Here is a 16,725-nt window from a genome sequence, read left to right as displayed (position 1 = left end):
AACACTGTTATATTGACCATATCAAATAACACAAACAATTTAATTTTTGATGTTATCAAAAAATGTTCAATTTTGGACCCCAATTTGAACCATGTTGAATACTGTGCCCAAAATCAAATATCTAAATACAAGCTTCGATTCAGCATATCAAAGAAGCCCAACTATTTTTTTTTCTTTAAATCAAACAAAGTTTAATTTTGGACCCTTTGGACCTTAATGTGGGCCGACCATGCCCCAAATCAAAAATCTTAATACACCTTTAGATACAGCATATCAAAGAACTCCAAGAATTCAATTTTTTTTTAAATAAAAAAAAAGTTGTATTTAGGACCCATGGACCTTAATCATGTTAATGTGGATCAATTTGAAAACAGGCCTCAGATTCAAAAAATCTTATAACACAATTAGATCCAGTATATCAAGGAACACAAATAGTTCAATTTCTAAAGAAATCAAACAAAGTTTAATTTTGGACCCTTTGGACCTTAATATGAATCATTTCAAAAACAGACCCTAAAATCCAAATATTAAATACCTAATTAGATTCAGCATATTAAAGACCCCAAAGAATTCAAGACTATTGAATTAAACACCACTGAAATTGCTAAACAATTAGCAATTTATACAAAGTATTGGTTTGGGCCTCTTTTAACTAAACCAATAAGGTTATAACACCTAAAATCAATACCAAACTATATTATATGGTATAACAACTTGTGGCACAATTAAATAGCAATAAATAGGCTTATACTCAAATTATTGTCCAGAAAACAGAAAATCCTTGTTTTTTTTGCCCCTTTTCAGCCCCTTATTATTAAACGGTTTGGACCATGACCCCTAAAATCACTCTCAACATTCCTTTTGAAGTATGGAACCTTGTAGTAAAGTTTCATAGAAACCCACTCTAATACACAAATTAGTGTCCTGAAACATGAAAAATGCTTGTTTTGACCCCTTTTTGGTCCTTACTTACTAAATAGCTACAACAATAACCCCCAAAATAAATCCCATCCTTCCTATTGTGGAATGCAACCTTGTGCTTAAATTTTATACAGATATATACAGTTATACAAGTTATTGTCTGTGAACCAGACAAATAATTGTTTTTGTTAGGCTCTTTCTGGTCCCTAATTCCTAAACAGCTACTATAATAACCCCCGAAAAAAAACCCAACCTTCCTATTGTGGTATGGAACCTTGTGCTAAAATTGAATAGAGATCCATACACTTATATTCAAGTTATTGCCTGCAACCTAGAAAAATAATTGTCTTCTGCCCCTTTTCGACCCCTAATTATTAAACGGTATGGGCCATGACACTCAAAAATTCGTAAGGGTTCCGCAGAACCCAGTGTCTCGCCTACTTTTGCCGTTAGTCGCAGGCTCAACAAAAATGGGGAAAATTTTTTTAAACATTTTCCTCTAGATACTATCTTTTGATTGTAAGAAGCTTCTGTCCAAGTCTGGTAAGAATCCAGGATGGTTTAAGGAACTTATAAATGTTTTTAAAACTTTAACTGCAGACTATATGTAATGTTAACTGGAAGAAAAACTAAGTCCAGTAGTATACGAAAAAACAGGTAATAAATTTTTACAAAATTTCTTTCTAGATACTGTCTTATGATCATAAACAAGCTTCTGTCCAAGTTTGGTAGAAATCCAGGATAGATTAAGAAAGTTATTAAAATTTTAAAAACTTTAACCACAGAGTGAATGTAATGTTAACTGGCAGAAAAACTAAGTCTATTTATAAGTAAAATACGGATAAACAGGATTTTTTTTTTTTGCAAAATTTACTTCTGGATACTGTCTTATGAATGATCATAAACAAGCTTCTGTCCAAGTTTGGTAGAAATCCAGGATAGTTTAAGAAAGTTATTAAAATTTCAAAAACTTTAACCACAGAGTGAATATTTGTGGATGCCCCCACCGACGACGACGACGGAATGTAGGATCGCTATGTCTCGCTTTTGCGACTTTTTTTGCGACAAAAGTCGCAGGCTCGACAAACCTCATTCTAAACTTCTTTGAAGTATGGAACCTTGTGGTAAAATTTCATAGAAATCTATATTCTTATACACCAATTATTGTCCTGAAACATGAAAAATGCTTGTTTTTGGCCCCTTTTTGGCCCCTAATTCCTAAACAGCTACGACAATAACCTTTACAAAAATTTACAAAATTTATGAAAATTGTAAAAAATTTACTATAAAGGGCAATAACTCCTTAAGGGGTCAATTGACAATTTTGGTCAGTTTGACTTATTTGTAGATCTTACTTTGCTGTACATTATTGCTGTTAACAGTTTATCTCTACCTATAATAATATTCAAGATAATAACCAAAAGCTGCAAAATTTTCTTAAAATTACCAATTCAGGGGCAGCAACGGGATGTCAGATTCATCTGAAAATTTCAGGGCAGATAGATCTTGACCTGATAAACAATTTTACCCCATGTCAGATTTGCTCTAAATGCTTTGGTTTCAGAGATATAAGCCAAAATCTACATTTTACCCCTATGTTCTATTTATAGCCATGTCGGCCATCTTGGTTGGTTGACCGGGTCATCGGACACATTTTTTAAACTAGACACCCTAATGATGATTGTGGCCAAGTTTGGTTAAATTTGGCCTAGTAGTTTCAGAGGAGAAGATTTTTGTAAAAGTTAACGGACGACGACAACGGACGACGGACGCCAAGTGATGAGAAAAGCTCACTTGGCCCTTTGGGCCAGGTGAGCTAAATAGCTAGGACAATAGCCCCCCAAAACAATCCCAACCATTCTTTAGTGGTATGGAATGTTGTGCTAAAATTTCATAGAGATCCATGAACTTATAATCAAGTTATTGTCTGCGAACCAAAATGTCTTCAGACGCAGACGCAGACAACACCATAACATAATACTACTGCAAATAAATTTGCGGTCGTACAAAAAAATCGCAATAATAAATGCACGCAATAATTTCGAATTTAAGGTATGTAGTTGGCCACAAAAGATCCTGATATGAACTCTGCCAGACAGACATATACACCAAACACTTTTAAAATACCAAATATTTATTACAGAAATTATTAATGAAAATTACCTTCCATCCCTTGACCAGCAGTCACACCTGAAGATTCCTCTGACATGACAGACTGAAAAATAAGGAATATGCACTGTGAATATACCTTTACTCATATTTCTTGTAGAACTATTAAATTTCTAAAATATAAACCCCCCAAAAATAATATACAATAAAAATGTTACACATTATATAATATATTTATCGATAAAATTTTCATATTTTCCAAAAAATTGTGAGGCCCAGATTTAAAGTGTACAGGTTGTTTTTGAATTTACTTTGTGTTTATTTGCAAGAGCATTTTAAATGCACCTTTGAATCGAAAATTATTCCAACTGTAGAATATTCTAATATTCTGTGACCTTACACTTGTTACCATTTGTCTTGATTATGTCTCCGTCAATTTTTGGATAACCTCCATTTGAAGTATGTAATTTGTGGTAAATTAAGTACAGATATGTTCAACCGTAAAATAAAATTGTCCCTTAAGCTAAGATAGTATTTGGGGTATAACTAAACTATATAGGCTCGAAGGAGCCTGTATATGGCTTACCCAGCATTTTTGCCCCTCAAAATTTAAACAATGCAACAAGAATATTTGTGTTTATTGGAAAATTTCTGCCAAAACCTGTCTTGCTGATCATTTTTGCTCAACCAGGTTTTGTAGTTTAAAGATAAAAAGCAGAAATGAAAATTAGACAAGAGCCTCAAACAAGAGTGTATCGCTTGAGAACCTTGGCATTTTGGCAAAAACTAAATTGGATTGATTGATTGATTGTTGGTGTTTAACACCACTTTCAGTACTATTGTCTATATCGTGGTGGTAAGGATTGATTGATTGTTGATGTTTAACACCAATTCCAGTACTATTGTCTATATCGTGGTGGTAAGGATTGATTGATTGTTGGTGTTTAACACCACTTTCAAATTCAGTACTATTGTCTATATCGTGGTGGTAAGGATTGATTGATTGTTGGTGTTTAACACCACTTTCAGTACTATTGTCTATATCGTGGTGGTAAGGATTGATTGATTGATTGTTGATGTTTAAAACCACTTTCAGTTCTATTGTCTATATCGTGGTGGTAATGATGGATTGATTGTTGGTGTTTAACACCACTTTCAGTACTAATGTCTATATCGTGGTGGTAAGGATTGATTGATTGTTGGTGTTTAACACTACTTTCAGTACTATTGTCTATATCGTGGTGGTGAGGATTGATTGATTGTTGGTGCTTAACACCACTTTCAGTACTATTGTCTATATCGTGGTGGTAAGGATTGATTGATTGTTGGTGTTTAACACCACTTTCAGTACTATTGTCTATATCGTGGTGGTAAGGATTGATTGATTGTTGATGTTAAACACCACTTTCAGTTCTATTGTCTATATCATGGTGGTAAGGGTTGATTGATTGTTGGTGTTTAACACCACTTTCAGTTCTATTGTCTATATCTTGGTGGTAAGGGTTGATTGATTGTTGGTGTTTAACACCACTTTCAGTACTATTGTCTATATCGTGGTGGTAAGAATTGATTGTTGATGTTTAACACCACTTTCAGTACTATTGTCTATATCTTGGTGGTAAGGATTGATTGATTGTTGGTGCTTAACACCACTTTCAGTACTATTGTCTATATCGAGGTGGTAAGGATTGATTGATTGTTGGTGTTTAACACCACTTTCAGTACTATTGTCTATATCGTGGTGGTAAGGAGAGATTGATTGATTGTTGATGTTTAACACCACATTCAGTACTATTGTCTATATTGTGGTGGTAAGAATTGATTGATTTTTGGTGTTTAACACCACTTTCAGTACTATTGTCTATATCTTGGTGGTAAGGATTGATAGATTGATTGTTGGTGTTTAACACCACTTTCAGTACTATTGTCTATATCGTGGTGGTAAGGATTGATTGTTGGTGTTTAACACCACTTTCAGTACTATTGTCTATATCGAGGTGGTAAGGATTGATTGATTGTTGGTGTTTAACACCACTTTCAGTACTATTGTCTATATCTTGGTGGTAAGGATTGATGGATTGATTGTTGGTGTTAAACACCACTTTCAGTACTATTGTCTATATCGTGGTGGTAAGGATTGATTGATTGATTGTTGGTGTTTAACACCACATTCAGTACTATTGTCTATATCGTGGTGGTAAGAATTGATTGATTTTTGGTGTTTAACACCACTTTCAGTACTATTGTCTATATCTTGGTGGTAAGGATTGATAGATTGATTGTTGGTGTTTAACACCACTTTCAGTACTATTGTCTATATCGTGGTGGTAAGGATTGATTGATTGTTGGTGTTTAACACCACTTTCAGTACTATTGTCTATATCGTTGTGGTAAGGATTGATTGATTAATTGTTGGTGTTTAACACCACTTTCAGTACTATTGTCTATATCATGGTGGTAAGGATTGATTGATTGATTGTTGGTGTTTAACACCACTTTCAGTTCTATTGTCTATATCGTGGTGGTAAGGATTGATTGATTGATTGTTGATGTTTAACACCACTTTCAGTACTATTGTCTATATCGTGGTGGTAAGGATTGATTGATTGTTGATGTTTAACACCACTTTCAGTATGGTGGTAAGGATGGATTGATTGTTGATGTTTAACACCACTTTCAGTACTATTGTCTATATCGAGGTGGTAAGGATAGATTGATTGTTGGTGTTTAACACCACTTTCAGTACTATTGTCTATATCGTGGTGGTAAGGATTGATTGATTGTTGATGTTTAACACTACTTTCAACACTATTGCCTATATCAATGTGGTAAGGATTGATTGTTGGTGTTTAACACCACTTTCAGTACTATTGTCTATATCGTGGTGGTAAGGATTGATTGTTGGTGTTTAACACCACTTTCAGTACTATTGTCTATATCGTGGTGGTAAGGATTGATTGATTGTTGATGTTTAACACCACTTTCAGTTCTATTGTCTATATCTTGGTGGTAAGGATTGATTGATTGTTGATGTTTAACACCACTTTCAGTACTATTGTCTATATCATGGTGGTAAGGATTGATTGATTGATTGTTGATGTTTAACACCACTTTCAGTACTATTGTCTATATCATGGTGGTAAGGATTGATTGATTGATTGTTGGTGTTTAACACCACTTTCAGTACTCTTGTCTATATCGAGGTGGTAAGGATTGATTGATTGATTGTTGGTGTTTAACACCACATTCAGTACTATTGTCTATATTGTGGTGGTAAGAATTGATTGATTTTTGGTGTTTAACACCACTTTCAGTACTATTGTCTATATCTTGGTGGTAAGGATTGATAGATTGATTGTTGGTGTTTAACACCACTTTCAGTACTATTGTCTATATCGTGGTGGTAAGGATTGATTGATTGTTGATGTTTAACACCACTTTCAGTATGGTGGTAAGGATGGATTGATTGTTGATGTTTAACACCACTTTCAGTACTATTGTCTATATCGAGGTGGTAAGGATAGATTGATTGTTGGTGTTTAACACCACTTTCAGTACTATTGTCTATATCGTGGTGGTAAGGATTGATTGATTGTTGATGTTTAACACTACTTTCAACACTATTGCCTATATCAATGTGGTAAGGATTGATTGTTGGTGTTTAACACCACTTTCAGTACTATTGTCTATATCGTGGTGGTAAGGATTGACTGTTGATGTTTAACACCAACTTCAGTACTATTGTCTATATCGTAGTGGTAAGCAGTGTTCTCCCCAGGTATTTTGGATAGCATCACATTTGGCGAAAAAAAAATAAACTATTTTTTTCAATGTCATTTGTCGCGTCGTGGTGATGCTCTATTTCCTTTATGGTACAATGTTTATATTGTTCAATTCATAACTGAGAATACAATTAAAATATAACCATGATAACAGTTGTTTCAGTTTATGTTTTCTATATTCATTTATAGTTACTGTACAGAATTATTGTTTTCCTCTTGGGCCATATAACAATATATGTGTGGTTCTAGCAGAGACATATAATACAATATATGTCTCTGGTTCTAGTTACCCTACCTACCCAACTAAATGAATGAGTGAATGGTTTATTATAGTGCAACCTTTATATATATACAATACTAAATATCAAGTAAAAGAAAAGAAAGTATCATATAGCAATAAAATTTCAATTAAAAAAAAATTTTCATGTCTAAAAATTCATTGTTTCATGGTAGTCAATGAATTAGTCCCAGTTGTTTCTTTATATCGAGGTGATAGATATTTTTAACAAAGTTATCTAACAAATAGTCTGTTAATGCATAGTTTTCTCTTTTTGGTATATTTTTTTCTGTCTGCTGTGCCATTTGTGCATCTGTAGTTATTATTGTGAAAATGCGGATTTTTGTCATATCTGGTCCGGTTCCAATCGGTAGTTTGCACAAAAGTAGTCAATGGCGGCCGAAGAAAAATTAACGAAAATAAACAATGTTTGACAAGAGATTGGGAACGAATGTGACGCTTTTGATGTATTAAATGGATGAAACATAAACTTAAGCCAACTTATTGAGCCCAAAACCGATATGTTCGCTCTCGATTAACAAGTAGTACCGGCGGAAGAGAAAGAAAGTAATTTTATGAAAGTTGTAAAAATAAACGACCAAACCTCATTTTTAAAGAGAAAAATCGTTTGTATCTTTGAATTTCCGTAATGCAAAACGTAGATTTCGAATTGTTTTATGATTACATTTTTTCCATGTCTTAATTTGCGATTGCAGACAGACCACTTGGTATTAATCATGTCACAAGTGTCAGCTTGGGGTATTCGTATCCAAACAGTTATCACCCAAAAGGCAATTAACACCTTTTTAATCACTCTTAAATGCCTCTATTGTCCGATTTCAGGGGATTACACTTAAAGGTGATATAATTTTTATGATCATACGCGGTAATTAGATGAAAGTTCAAAATTTAGGACATGGATTTACGATATAGAAAGAAGAAAAATAGCATCCTCAAAATGATTATAGAGTCGCGGGAATTATTATAGCATCACGGGAAAAAATATAGCGTCGTCGTACCACGACGCTAAAACGGCCTAGGGAGAACACTGGGTAAGGATGGATTGATTGATTGTTGGTGTTTAACACCACTTTCAGTACTATTGTCTATATCTTGGTGGTAAGGATTGATTGATTGTTGATGTTTAACACCACTCTCAGTACTATTGTCTATATCGAGGTGGTAAGAATTGATTGATTGTTGATGTTAAACACCACTTTCAGTACTATTGTCTATATCATGGTGGTAAGGATGGATTGATTGATTGTTGGTGTTTAACACCACTTTCAGTACTATTGTCTATACCGTGACTGATTGTTGGTGTTTAACACCACTCTCAGTACTATTGTCTATATCGTGGTGGTAAGGATTGATTGTTGGTGTTTAACACCACTTTCAGTACTATTGTCTATATCGAGGTGGTAAGGATTGATTGATTGTTGGTGTTTAACACCACTTTCAGTACTATTGTCTATATCTTGGTGGTAAGGATTGATGGATTGATTGTTGGTGTTAAACACCACTTTCAGTACTATTGTCTATATCGTGGTGGTAAGGATTGATTGATTGATTGTTGGTGTTTAACACCACATTCAGTACTATTGTCTATATCGTGGTGGTAAGAATTGATTGATTTTTGGTGTTTAACACCACTTTCAGTACTATTGTCTATATCTTGGTGGTAAGGATTGATAGATTGATTGTTGGTGTTTAACACCACTTTCAGTACTATTGTCTATATCATGGTGGTAAGGATTGATTGATTGATTGTTGATGTTTAACACCACTTTCAGTACTATTGTCTATATCATGGTGGTAAGGATTGATTGATTGATTGTTGGTGTTTAACACCACTTTCAGTACTCTTGTCTATATCGAGGTGGTAAGGATTGATTGATTGATTGTTGGTGTTTAACACCACATTCAGTACTATTGTCTATATTGTGGTGGTAAGAATTGATTGATTTTTGGTGTTTAACACCACTTTCAGTACTATTGTCTATATCTTGGTGGTAAGGATTGATAGATTGATTGTTGGTGTTTAACACCACTTTCAGTACTATTGTCTATATCGTGGTGGTAAGGATTGATTGTTGGTGTTTAACACCACTTTCAGTACTATTGTCTATATCGAGGTGGTAAGGATTGATTGATTGTTGGTGTTTAACACCACTTTCAGTACTATTGTCTATATCTTGGTGGTAAGGATTGATAGATTGATTGTAGGTGTTTAACACCACTTTCAGTACTATTGTCTATATCGTGGTGGTAAGGATTGATTGATTGTTGGTGTTTAACACCACTTTCAGTACTATTGTCTATATCGTTGTGGTAAGGATTGATTGATTAATTGTTGGTGTTTAACACCACTTTCAGTACTATTGTCTATATCATGGTGGTAAGGATTGATTGATTGATTGTTGGTGTTTAACACCACTTTCAGTTCTATTGTCTATATCGTGGTGGTAAGGATTGATTGATTGATTGTTGATGTTTAACACCACTTTCAGTACTATTGTCTATATCGTGGTGGTAAGGATTGATTGATTGTTGATGTTTAACACCACTTTCAGTATGGTGGTAAGGATGGATTGATTGTTGATGTTTAACACCACTTTCAGTACTATTGTCTATATCGAGGTGGTAAGGATAGATTGATTGTTGGTGTTTAACACCACTTTCAGTACTATTGTCTATATCGTGGTGGTAAGGATTGATTGATTGTTGATGTTTAACACTACTTTCAACACTATTGCCTATATCAATGTGGTAAGGATTGATTGTTGGTGTTTAACACCACTTTCAGTACTATTGTCTATATCGTGGTGGTAAGGATTGATTGTTGGTGTTTAACACCACTTTCAGTACTATTGTCTATATCGTGGTGGTAAGGATTGATTGATTGTTGATGTTTAACACCACTTTCAGTTCTATTGTCTATATCTTGGTGGTAAGGATTGATTAATTGTTGATGTTTAACACCACTTTCAGTACTATTGTCTATATCATGGTGGTAAGGATTGATTGATTGATTGTTGATGTTTAACACCACTTTCAGTACTATTGTCTATATCATGGTGGTAAGGATTGATTGATTGATTGTTGGTGTTTAACACCACTTTCAGTACTCTTGTCTATATCGAGGTGGTAAGGATTGATTGATTGATTGTTGGTGTTTAACACCACATTCAGTACTATTGTCTATATTGTGGTGGTAAGAATTGATTGATTTTTGGTGTTTAACACCACTTTCAGTACTATTGTCTATATCTTGGTGGTAAGGATTGATAGATTGATTGTTGGTGTTTAACACCACTTTCAGTACTATTGTCTATATCGTGGTGGTAAGGATTGATTGTTGGTGTTTAACACCACTTTCAGTACTATTGTCTATATCGAGGTGGTAAGGATTGATTGATTGTTGGTGTTTAACACCACTTTCAGTACTATTGTCTATATCTTGGTGGTAAGGATTGATGGATTGATTGTTGGTGTTAAACACCACTTTCAGTACTATTGTCTATATCGTGGTGGTAAGGATTGATTGATTGATTGTTGGTGTTTAACACCACATTCAGTACTATTGTCTATATCGTGGTGGTAAGAATTGATTGATTTTTGGTGTTTAACACCACTTTCAGTACTATTGTCTATATCTTGGTGGTAAGGATTGATAGATTGATTGTAGGTGTTTAACACCACTTTCAGTACTATTGTCTATATCGTGGTGGTAAGGATTGATTGATTGTTGGTGTTTAACACCACTTTCAGTACTATTGTCTATATCGTTGTGGTAAGGATTGATTGATTAATTGTTGGTGTTTAACACCACTTTCAGTACTATTGTCTATATCATGGTGGTAAGGATTGATTGATTGATTGTTGGTGTTTAACACCACTTTCAGTTCTATTGTCTATATCGTGGTGGTAAGGATTGATTGATTGATTGTTGATGTTTAACACCACTTTCAGTACTATTGTCTATATCGTGGTGGTAAGGATTGATTGATTGTTGATGTTTAACACCACTTTCAGTATGGTGGTAAGGATGGATTGATTGTTGATGTTTAACACCACTTTCAGTACTATTGTCTATATCGAGGTGGTAAGGATAGATTGATTGTTGGTGTTTAACACCACTTTCAGTACTATTGTCTATATCGTGGTGGTAAGGATTGATTGATTGTTGATGTTTAACACTACTTTCAACACTATTGCCTATATCAATGTGGTAAGGATTGATTGTTGGTGTTTAACACCACTTTCAGTACTATTGTCTATATCGTGGTGGTAAGGATTGACTGTTGATGTTTAACACCAACTTCAGTACTATTGTCTATATCGTAGTGGTAAGCAGTGTTCTCCCCAGGTATTTTGGATAGCATCACATTTGGCGAAAAAAAAATAAACTATTTTTTTCAATGTCATTTGTCGCGTCGTGGTGATGCTCTATTTCCTTTATGGTACAATGTTTATATTGTTCAATTCATAACTGAGAATACAATTAAAATATAACCATGATAACAGTTGTTTCAGTTTATGTTTTCTATATTCATTTATAGTTACTGTACAGAATTATTGTTTTCCTCTTGGGCCATATAACAATATATGTGTGGTTCTAGCAGAGACATATAATACAATATATGTCTCTGGTTCTAGTTACCCTACCTACCCAACTAAATGAATGAGTGAATGGTTTATTATAGTGCAACCTTTATATATATACAATACTAAATATCAAGTAAAAGAAAAGAAAGTATCATATAGCAATAAAATTTCAATTAAAAAAAAATTTTCATGTCTAAAAATTCATTGTTTCATGGTAGTCAATGAATTAGTCCCAGTTGTTTCTTTATATCGAGGTGATAGATATTTTTAACAAAGTTATCTAACAAATAGTCTGTTAATGCATAGTTTTCTCTTTTTGGTGTATTTTTTTCTGTCTGCTGTGCCATTTGTGCATCTGTAGTTATTATTGTGAAAATGCGGATTTTTGTCATATCTGGTCCGGTTCCAATCGGTAGTTTGCACAAAAGTAGTCAATGGCGGCCGAAGAAAAATTAACGAAAATAAACAATGTTTGACAAGAGATTGGGAACGAATGTGACGCTTTTGATGTATTAAATGGATGAAACATAAACTTAAGCCAACTTATTGAGCCCAAAACCGATATGTTCGCTCTCGATTAACAAGTAGTACCGGCGGAAGAGAAAGAAAGTAATTTTATGAAAGTTGTAAAAATAAACGACCAAACCTCATTTTTAAAGAGAAAAATCGTTTGTATCTTTGAATTTCCGTAATGCAAAACGTAGATTTCGAATTGTTTTATGATTACATTTTTTCCATGTCTTAATTTGCGATTGCAGACAGACCACTTGGTATTAATCATGTCACAAGTGTCAGCTTGGGGTATTCGTATCCAAACAGTTATCACCCAAAAGGCAATTAACACCTTTTTAATCACTCTTAAATGCCTCTATTGTCCGATTTCAGGGGATTACACTTAAAGGTGATATAATTTTTATGATCATACGCGGTAATTAGATGAAAGTTCAAAATTTAGGACATGGATTTACGATATAGAAAGAAGAAAAATAGCATCCTCAAAATGATTATAGAGTCGCGGGAATTATTATAGCATCACGGGAAAAAATATAGCGTCGTCGTACCACGACGCTAAAACGGCCTAGGGAGAACACTGGGTAAGGATGGATTGATTGATTGTTGGTGTTTAACACCACTTTCAGTACTATTGTCTATATCTTGGTGGTAAGGATTGATTGATTGTTGATGTTTAACACCACTCTCAGTACTATTGTCTATATCGAGGTGGTAAGAATTGATTGATTGTTGATGTTAAACACCACTTTCAGTACTATTGTCTATATCATGGTGGTAAGGATGGATTGATTGATTGTTGGTGTTTAACACCACTTTCAGTACTATTGTCTATACCGTGACTGATTGTTGGTGTTTAACACCACTCTCAGTACTATTGTCTATATCGAGGTGGTAAGGATTGATTGATTGTTGATGTTAAACACCACTTTCAGTACTATTGTCTATATCATGGTGGTAAGGATGGATTGATTGATTGTTGGTGTTTAACACCACTCTCAGTACTATTGTCTATATCGAGGTGGTAAGGATTGATTGATTGTTGATGTTAAACACCACTTTCAGTACTATTGTCTATATCATGGTGGTAAGGATTGATTGATTGATTGTTGGTGTTTAACACCACTTTCAGTACTATTGTCTATATCGTGGTGGTAAGGATTGATTGATTGTTGATGTTAAACACCACTTTCAGTACTATTGTCTATATCGTGGTGGTAAGGATGGATTGATTGTTGGTGTTTAACACCACTTTCAGTACTATTGTCTATGTCGTGGTGGTAAGGATTGATTGATTGTTGGTGTTTAACACCACTTTCAGTACTATTGTCTATATCGTGGTGGTAAGGATTGATTGATTGTTGGTGTTTAACACCACTTTCAGTACTATTGTCTATATCGTGGTGGTAAGGATTGATTGATTGTTGGTGCTTAACACCACTTTCAGTACTATTGTCTATATCGTGGTGGTAAGGATTGATTGATTGTTGGTTTTTTATACCACTTTCAGTACTATTGTCTATATCGAGGTGGTAAGGATTGATTGATTGATTTTTGGTGTTTAACACCACTTTCAGTACTATTGTCTATATCTTGGTGGTAAGGATTGATTGTTGATGTTTAACACCACTTTCAGTACTATTGTCTATATCGTGGTGGTAAGGATTGATTGATTGTTGGTGGTAAACACCACTTTCAGTTTTATTGTCTATATCGTAGTGGTAAGGATTGATTGATTGATTGTTGGTGTTTAACACCACTTTCAGTACTATTGTCTATATCGTGGTGGTAAGGATTGATTGTTGGTGTTTAACACCACTCTCAGTACTATTGTCTATATCGTGGTGGTAAGGATTGATTGATTGTTGATGTTTAACACCACTTTCAGTACTATTGTCTACATCATGGTGGTAAGGATTGATTGATTGTTGATGTTTAACACCACTTTCAGTTCTATTGTCTATATCTTGGTGGTAAGGATTGATTGATTGTTGGTGTTTAACACCACTTTCAGTAATATTGTCTATATCATGGTGGTAAGGATTGATTGATTGATTGTTGATGTTTAACACCACTTTCAGTACTATTGTCTATATCGTGGTGGTAAGGATTGATTGATTGTTGATGTTTAACACCACTTTCAGTTCTATTGTCTATATCTTGGTGGTAAGGATTGATTGATTGTTGATGTTTAACACCACTTTCAGTACTATTGTCTATATCATGGTGGTAAGGATTGATTGATTGATTGTTGATGTTTAACACCACTTTCAGTACTATTGTCTATATCATGGTGGTAAGGATTGATTGATTGATTGTTGGTGTTTAACACCACTTTCAGTACTCTTGTCTATATCGAGGTGGTAAGGATTGATTGATTGATTGTTGGTGTTTAACACCACTTTCAGTACTATTGTCTATATCGTAGTGGTAAGGATGGATTGATTGATTGTTGGTGTTTAACACCACTTTCAGTACTATTGTCTATATCGTGGTGGTAAGGATTGATTGATTGATTGTTGGTGTTTAACACCACTTTCAGTACTATTGTCTATATCTTGGTGGTAAGGATTGATTGATTGATTGTTGGTGTTTAACACCACTTTCAGTACTAGTGTCTATATCATGGTGGTAAGGATTGATTGATTGATTGTTGGTGTTTAACACCACTTTCAGTACTAGTGTCTATATCATGGTGGTAAGGATTGATTGATTGTTGGTGTTTAACACCACTTTCAGTACTATTCTCTATATCGTGGTGGTAAGGAGAGATTGATTGATTGTTGGTGTTTAACACCACTTTCAGTACTATTGTCTATATCTTGGTGGTAAGGATTGATTGATTGATTGTTGGTGTTTAACACCACTTTCAGTACTAGTGTCTATATCATGGTGGTAAGGATTGATTGATTGTTGGTGTTTAACACCACTTTCAGTACTATTCTCTATATCGTGGTGGTAAGGAGAGATTGATTGATTGTTGGTGTTTAACACCACTTTCAGTACTATTGTCTATATCTTGGTGGTAAGGATTGATTGATTGATTGTTGGTGTTTAACACCACTTTCAGTACTAGTGTCTATATCATGGTGGTAAGGATTGATTGATTGTTGGTGTTTAACACCACTTTCAGTACTATTCTCTATATCGTGGTGGTAAGGAGAGATTGATTGATTGTTGGTGTTTAACACCACTTTCAGTACTATTGTCTATATCGAGGTGGTAAGGATTGATTGATTGTTGATGTTAAACACCACTTTCAGTACTAGTGTCTATATCTCGGTGGTAAGGATTGATTGATTGTTGGTGTTTAACACCACTTTCAGTACTATTGTCTATATCATGGTGGTAAGGATTGATTGATTGATTGTTGGTGTTTAACACCACTTTCAGTACTATTGTCTACATCATGGTGGTAAGGATTGATTGATTGATTGATTGTTGGTGTTTAACACCACTTTCAGTACTATTCTCTATATCGTGGTGGTAAGGAGAGATTGATTGATTGTTGGTGTTTAACACCACTTTCACTACTATTGTCTATATCATAGTCATAAGGATGGATTGATTGATTGTTGGTGTTTAACACCACTTTCAGTACTATTGTCTATATCATGGTGGTAAGGATTGATTGATTGATTGTTGGTGTTTAACACCACTTTCAGTTCTATTGTCTATATCGTGGTGGTAAGGATTGATTGATTGATTGTTGATGTTTAACACCACTTTCAGTACTATTGTCTATATCGTGGTGGTAAGGATTGATTGATTGTTGATGTTTAACACCACTTTCAGTATGGTGGTAAGGATGGATTGATTGTTGATGTTTAACACCACTTTCAGTACTATTGTCTATATCGAGGTGGTAAGGATAGATTGATTGTTGGTGTTTAACACCACTTTCAGTACTATTGTCTATATCGTGGTGGTAAGGATTGATTGATTGTTGATGTTTAACACTACTTTCAACACTATTGCCTATATCAATGTGGTAAGGATTGATTGTTGGTGTTTAACACCACTTTCAGTACTATTGTCTATATCGTGGTGGTAAGGATTGACTGTTGATGTTTAACACCAACTTCAGTACTATTGTCTATATCGTAGTGGTAAGCAGTGTTCTCCCCAGGTATTTTGGATAGCATCACATTTGGCGAAAAAAAAATAAACTATTTTTTTCAATGTCATTTGTCGCGTCGTGGTGATGCTCTATTTCCTTTATGGTACAATGTTTATATTGTTCAATTCATAACTGAGAATACAATTAAAATATAACCATGATAACAGTTGTTTCAGTTTATGTTTTCTATATTCATTTATAGTTACTGTACAGAATTATTGTTTTCCTCTTGGGCCATATAACAATATATGTGTGGTTCTAGCAGAGACATATAATACAATATATGTCTCTGGTTCTAGTTACCCTACCTACCCAACTAAATGAATGAGTGAATGGTTTATTATAGTGCAACCTTTATATATATACAATACTAAATATCAAGTAAAAGAAAAGAAAGT

The 16,725-nt window shown here is 34.2% G+C and overlaps 1 non-coding gene across 50 annotated transcripts in view; it reads right to left on the bottom strand.

Moving 5' to 3' along the window:
• Positions 1 to 16,725, bottom strand: part of LOC127731838 (uncharacterized) — a 112,618-nt gene that overhangs the window by 65,086 nt on the left and 30,807 nt on the right. For all 50 annotated transcript variants that reach the window (XR_007995798.1, XR_007995791.1, XR_007995795.1 and 47 more), the window contains exon 4: positions 3,085 to 3,136. This is a non-coding gene — a transcript (uncharacterized LOC127731838). The remainder of the gene's footprint in view (positions 1 to 3,084; positions 3,137 to 16,725) is intronic.

Source organism: Mytilus californianus, unplaced genomic scaffold (assembly GCF_021869535.1).
Source record: "Mytilus californianus isolate M0D057914Y unplaced genomic scaffold, xbMytCali1.0.p SCAF_21, whole genome shotgun sequence".
Classification (NCBI taxonomy): domain Eukaryota; kingdom Metazoa; phylum Mollusca; class Bivalvia; order Mytilida; family Mytilidae; genus Mytilus; species Mytilus californianus.
Note: the sequence above shows the minus strand (reverse complement) of the source record. Positions and strands in the feature narration are given on the sequence as shown.